Genomic DNA, 6995 nt, shown 5'->3' on the forward strand with positions numbered 1-6995 from the left:
GACCAGGCCTAGGACAAATGACAGGCTAGGAAGAGGGCCCAATAACTATGCATTGTGTAGTTCCAGGTGACAAGGAGGGAGACTATGTAGAGCATATGTTAGGCTTGGATGAGGAACTTCGGGGCATAGTCTTCACTGTCAGGGAAAACTACGCAGTGGACACTAGGAGGCAATATTGCGTAGTTGAGGTCACCAGTGGTAGCTACAAGGTGGGACCCTAAGGGACACCTCTATGTAGGTTTCTGATGGAAGACAAGGCAGGGTAGGAGAGGGACAAGAGAGGATAGTTTTGCACATCTTCTGGGAGCAGTGAGTCTCAGCTGAGGGAGGTCACTAGGAGGACATCTCTGTGCAGTTTATGGGAGAAATGTAGGCTTGGGTCTCTGTGCATTGCGGGGTTCTAGCAGGTAGGGAGGAGGCTTGATGGTTGATCTTGTAAAGTGCGCAGTTCAGGTCAGGCTTTGAGGTAGTTTTTGTGCAGTTTTGGGAAGGAAGACATGCTTCTCACCTTTGGGATTTCATAGTGAAATTGATTCAAAGGATAGCCTCAAGCACTGTGAAGTTCTAGGTAGTAGAGCAACACCACTGAGGGGTGAGGCTATGTAGTGCATCTCAGTCGGGGTTCGGTGAAGTGGAGTTGTTCAGTCGGAAGGATTTTAAAAAAAATGGCTAAGTGTGGGAGGCAAGTGAACTTATGGGGACTCAACATTGTGAACACACACTTAGCATACTTCGACAACATGAAAATCCTAGACCACGAGGACAACAAGACAAAGAATTTCCCACTGTGAGACTATCTAGAGTTAAAATAAACAAGTGCGACACTTGGGATAGACCTTTGCACAACCGTGATGACACTTATGCGATACATGTTTACATGGCTAGGATAACTTGTATACACAAAGACTAACCTTCAAGGTCACCAGAATGGTTCGCAACATGGCATAACAACCAAACATGTCAAAATACAACAATGGATCCAAAAAGCGAAAGGGAGTAAGACACGTACAGTAAACACATGGAATGGCTTTCATTGTTTGCAACCATGAATGTTATTGAAGACAGAATGATATGACAATGATAAGCAGTCCTTCTAGCTACACTAAGTGGTGTATTTCGAAAAATGTGCTTTGTTTTCCATACCACCCTCCAAAGAGTTATGCATCAGATGCAGTCTTCATGTGGTCCCAATATTTTATCATACTTCCTTGGTCTACTTATATTTCTCCTCGACTACTTGAGAGTCATTCAGAATGTCATCTTTCTTCATGGCCCCTTGAGAGACAGAATTGCGCAGTTTCAACAGGCAGTGAACTGCTGCTAGGATGAGATCCTAGGAGGACACATCTACACAGTTTTAGGATGCAAGGAAAACTGGGTAGCTGAGAGGCTAAACTGTGCAATTTTAGGATGCAAGGTATTGCTACGGGATGAGGCCCTAGGACGACATATCTACATCGTTTCAGGATGCAAGGAAGACTGGGCATTTGAGGGACAAAATTGCACATTTTCTGGAGACAGTGGGTTCTGGTTGAGGGAGTACATTGAAGGAAACCATTTAACAGTTTTGAATGCTAATGGGGGTTGGGATTTTTACACATTCTGTAGTTCTAATAGGCAAGGGAAAAGCTTGAGGGTTGTAGATGTGAAGTATGCAGTTCAGGAAAGCTGGATGAGGCTAGGTCGCTAAGGAAACTCCAGAATTTGGCTAAGTGTGGGATCATTGGAACTTATGTGAACAGTGATAGAACTTGAGTCTATCACACTTGAGCACTTAGTGATACAACGTAGACCATCCATAACATATAAAACATACTTTGATTAATGTAATAACCTTTGTGGCAGCTTATGATAAGTGCAGCTCCGATGATAGAATTTAAGAGGATAAAGGTGAAACTTGTGAAAGAGTACATGAAATGAGTACAAAACATGTCTATGTGATGAGGACAATCCATTCTCACAAAACTTTCCCCTTGAAGCAAGACAAACTTCCCTTTGCATGATAGGCGATAATCATTATGCCCAAATATGACATGTACTATATAAAGATAAAAGCACGAATGACTCTTAAGATCGAAGAGGGGAGCTTGAGATCATCAACTTACCAATAAGTGACTAAGGAACAATCGATCACGGGATCCACAATAGGCTCTGAAATTTGAGTACAGGCCAAAATTTTGGAGGGTGTTGCAGCTGCTACAACTATTTGTTATGTTTTCATGTTGGTTTTCTTCTTAGCAGGTTGATCATTGTAAATATTGAATGAGCTAAGTTATAAAGCTCCATCAGCAATATGTTTTTCTTATAGCAGTTTTGCAGTTATAGGTGTTGTTGAACAATGAGGACAGCGTTCCCCCAAGTAAGAGGGTTTTGTAACAACCCTTGTGAAAATTCCATGTAATAAAAGTCAATAAAGGCAAAATAATAACCACAGTTGATGGGACACTTATTTCAACCTGAATGTTGGGCAAAAGCATAGTGATGGTGATCACTTGTGGTTTTTTAATGGCTAAGGAAATTGGCAAAGGCAATGGCTAAGGCTTTGTAAAGGCAAATGGCATTTTTGGCACATTTATTTATGAAAATAATGGAAATTAGGAGAAAAGGGAGGTCAAAGGTCACAAGTTGCATGTGAGGAGGAAATTGAACGAAAATAATGGAAAATGAAGAAAATAGAGGCCCCATTCATAAAAAGGCTTCTAAGGATCAGTTGGTAACCTTTTTCCATTTCAGTTTTGGATCTCACTCATTATTATCTCTCTCATACTCTTGGATACTTTGAGTTTTCTTGGAGCACTCCTAGAGGGTATGGCATACTTGGATTTTTGGAGCAAGAAGGAAAAGGAAGAGAAAGAAAGCGTAAGAGGACATTGGGATCAGCAACTACAACAAGATCTTCTTAAAGGTACCGAGTTGCATGTATGTTTTCCTCACTAGTTTTGGCATGCATGGCATATGCATGTGGATTGGTGGTCATGATCTGTCACTAACATGGAGGATTTCCTGGATTAATAGTGGATTGCCTAGCCTTGCCATTTCTTGGATAGCCATGGAGATTGTAGGTTTATTTCCTTGTTTTTCTTTTAGTTGGCTCTCATGTTTCCTTAGCTTGGGTTGAGTTACTAGTTCTTGGAGCCTATTGTAGCGCCTACAACCACCCTCCAAGATTTTGGCCTACAACCAATTTCGGAGCCTCCCTTGAGAGTTTCACTTGATGGCTACACACACTCAGGTTCACTCTGTGAGCTCGTGTGAGTCTTCGCATCCACCTTTCTTGTTCATTTCACCCAAGTGTTTGCATGTTGATGTCAAAGTCATGCTTGCGACCATGTTATGGTCATGCTCCAACTCTTCGCTTCGTGTGTACACGTTGTGTTCACTATGAAAAAATATGTCGCACTCACACACGAAATCACATTCACTCTCATGCAAGCATCATCATGATCAATCAACAACCAATCACAAGTATCACACTTGTCGCTCACACCGTCGGTCATTCATGTTAAGCATGTTGGTCCGAATGGTTTGAGTCATCTCATCATCAAGTCATGTTGGTGTGTGTTTATAAGATCACATTTGCATCTTTCACTCATTCACACACTTAGCGATTTTGCTGAATTTCTGAGTACCAGACTCCCCTCTGATAGTCGGACCATCACCCCACCATCAACTCAATCAACTGCCACCCGAAATAGTGCAGAAGCACCAAGCAAGTCATTTCAAGTTGTGATGCCCACAAGTAATTCAAGTAACCTTCATGCTGGCCATCCGAAGAGTTTGACCCGATAGCCACCCTCGGATTGACTCCCTTCAAAAATTGTGCAGAGGCTGCTGACCTTGCCCACTCTGTTGACTGAGAAAATTGTGCAGACAGGCCGGACAGACACCAGTTTCCGTCCCTGTCTACCTCAAAAAATTGCGCAATTTTCTAGTCAGTCCTCTTGACAGTCGACCGACTGCTCACCCAAAAAATTGCGGATTTTTCATGAGCAAGCCCTTAGCTGCCTAACAGTCCGCTCAGCTCCAAAATTGTGCAGAGGTGATTAGTAGGCCAGCCTCCTAGCCTTAGCAAATTTTTCCCTGCGAGCAACTCCCAGGAGCAAACTACCAGTTCCCTCCAGGAATTGCGTAGTTTTTGCTACCAAGCCCCAGTAGCTTACTGTCATTTCCCTCCAGCAATTGCGCAGTTTTGGTTGCTAGTTACCAAGCAGCCAACTACCAGTTCCCTCCAGGAATTGCGTAGTTTTGGCTGCCAAGCTCCTGGCCTGCTCCTCCAAAAAATTGCGCAAATTCTGCCTACTGATCCTCCATGCAACCTGGCCTTTTCCTCAAGAAAATTGCGCAAATTTTTTTGTGGAACCCCCATTGCCCACTCGTTCCCGAAAATGCGCAGATTTTTTTTGCCTTTCCTTTCCGCAGCACAGACTATTCCTCCCAAAATTTGTGCAATTTTTCCTTCTAGCTGAGCCAGACCTCGCGGACAGTCACTATCTTCTCGGAATTTCCATCTTCATCACTCGGTGACTCTTGTGCAGTTTTCATCAGCAGTGCCTGGAGCCATCATCCTGCCTCGCAACCTTATTTCCTCTCCCAGTCACCTGCATCTGAAATGATCATGTGTCACGGTAGACTAGGTGGTTTTTGGATTTGATGTCATCTTGTCATGAGTGACTACCGATACAAGTAAACCAACAAACATGGCATGATGATGAATGGGAGGAAAGAAGGGAGCACATGCAGAAGGACAGGTTCACCAACAAATGAAAAAATGATGCATGCACAGAGATGTGTTCGCAAATGGATGATTTTGCAAATATGTGTTCGTAGACGGACAGACGAGAAAACATGCAAGATGTTCTCGTGGATGGACAAACGGATTAACATGCAGCTTTTGCAAACAGATGAGCATGTCAAGCCTTCCAACATACAAGCAAGGAGCAATGTGCCAAAGCAACATCAAGTGAACCAACGACCATCAAAGACTCCGCACACTTTTCCATGTGGAGGTGAATCTGTGACACACCATGAAGACATCCATCACCCAGCAGCACTGCAGCTCGATATGCACTCCAGCAGGAGCATGAATGTACCAACACTGTCATGTCGAGTCATGTCATGAGTCATGTTGCCCACATCTCTAATGTGGGCCATGTTGCTAATCAACGTAATGTAACATGGAAGTTCAAGAGATCCACTTGTTGTACAAAGAGTCATGTAGAGTCAAAAAGTCATGGAAGTCAAACAGTCATGAGGGTAGTCGAACAACCACAAGGGGTCAGTTTTACCCTTGGCTATAAATTCCCCCTCATTTGTACATGGAAATGAATTTTCACCTCAACTCCCACATATCCAAGAGAGTCTTTAATGTTTTATTTTAGGAGTAAGCAATGGCTCCAACGCCCCTCACACGGGGTTAGTGATGTATGGTGTAACAATATGTCTTGGAACTTTCGCTTAATTTAGAAGCCTGATAACATGACAACACGTTTTCACACATGTAATGTAACTATTGTAAGACTAATCTTTACCACTTGTGATACATGTTTCTTTAACCTGTGTTCTACATTTGAACTATTTCACTTGTTGCAATACATAATCTATTAATGGAAATGTGTTGTATATGTTGTTAACGTTGTCTCGCCCATGTAGACTACTCTCCCAGATATCAGATAGACCTTTCACATAAAACTTGTTGTAAACAACCATTGAACTCGTGTGGACTAATCTGCTGAGTGTTATACGTGTATCTTCCCTTGTGCATTGTGAATGCCGCATCCGTGTGTACTACTTTGCCGAAAGTTGTGTATGTCCTTTTGTGTTGTGTGTTCCTAGCAGCGTTGGGACTACTCCCAATAAACTTGGAACTCACTCTCACCCTCTCCCTTGACAGTGAAATAACCATTGACACAAGTGACACTTACACTCACCAGGCACGCGAACCTCACTTCTCGAAGACAACGCAGACCACTCTCTTCTGATGACAAGCAAGAGTTGAGGCAAATCCTTAAGATAATGGAAACCGGGCCATCGTACCAGATGGGACTCCCACACCAAACGGTGTGAGGTCTAGTTGGGACTTCATACCAGGGTGATCCCCTTAATGTTGTCAGATCTAGCACCGTCAACATTTCTGGTGCTAGAAGGAGGGCAACTAGTTGTATATTTCTGAATATCCCCTCACACTCATTCATCAACCATCTATTCAAGGCAATAACTCGCACTCCCTCTCACCTACACGCGACTTTGCAGTTGGTTACTCCTCACCTCCCAGCATTGAACATGAGATTCTGTATCATCAACTTCACTCTGTCCGTCCCATCACTCGCTAGTTCGTGAAAGCAGTCGGACTGATCCCAGGCATACAACATCTTCCATACACATCAAGGAAGCCAAAAGCCACTCCTACAAGAGTTGTTGTATCATCAGTGGAAGAAGCGGTCCTTGCCACACTTGAAGGTCTGGAAAAAGCTATTGAAGTTGGAGAGGAACCTTCGGTCTTCCGACAAGGCGAACAAGACACTCTTTTGATCTTAAGATCAGACTTCGGTATAGGAGGTGGAGGGGAAGGCAGCGGAGGAGGCATAGGTGGAGACAAACCACCGAACTCAGAGCCAGAACCATCAGACTCTAAAACAGAGGAGGAGGATGAAGAAGAAGAAGAGATGGTTGACCCAAATCTAGAATGGATGACTCAGGGACCATTGGCTCTCCCGGATGGTTTGCACAAGATTCTGAAGCGGGCAGAGAGAATGAACATCAAGTTCGACCCTGACAGTACGGTGGAGGCAGAAGAACATTTGGATAACTTCTACCTGTAGCTGTAGACCCTTAAGGTACGGCATGACGATGTAGCTTGTAGATTGTTCCCATGTACCTTGGTCAGTCACATAGCTGCATGGTATCACAACCTTCCACTAAACTCCATACAGAATTGGGGTGCATTCAAACGCATGTTCCTTGAAAGTTTTGCTGATGACAAGACCCCAACTATGTTA

This window comes from Pinus tabuliformis, chromosome X, assembly GCF_031772625.1.
Source record: "Pinus tabuliformis cultivar Carrire ecotype Pingquan chromosome X, CPIR1, whole genome shotgun sequence".
NCBI classification, from domain to species: domain Eukaryota; kingdom Viridiplantae; phylum Streptophyta; class Pinopsida; order Pinales; family Pinaceae; genus Pinus; species Pinus tabuliformis.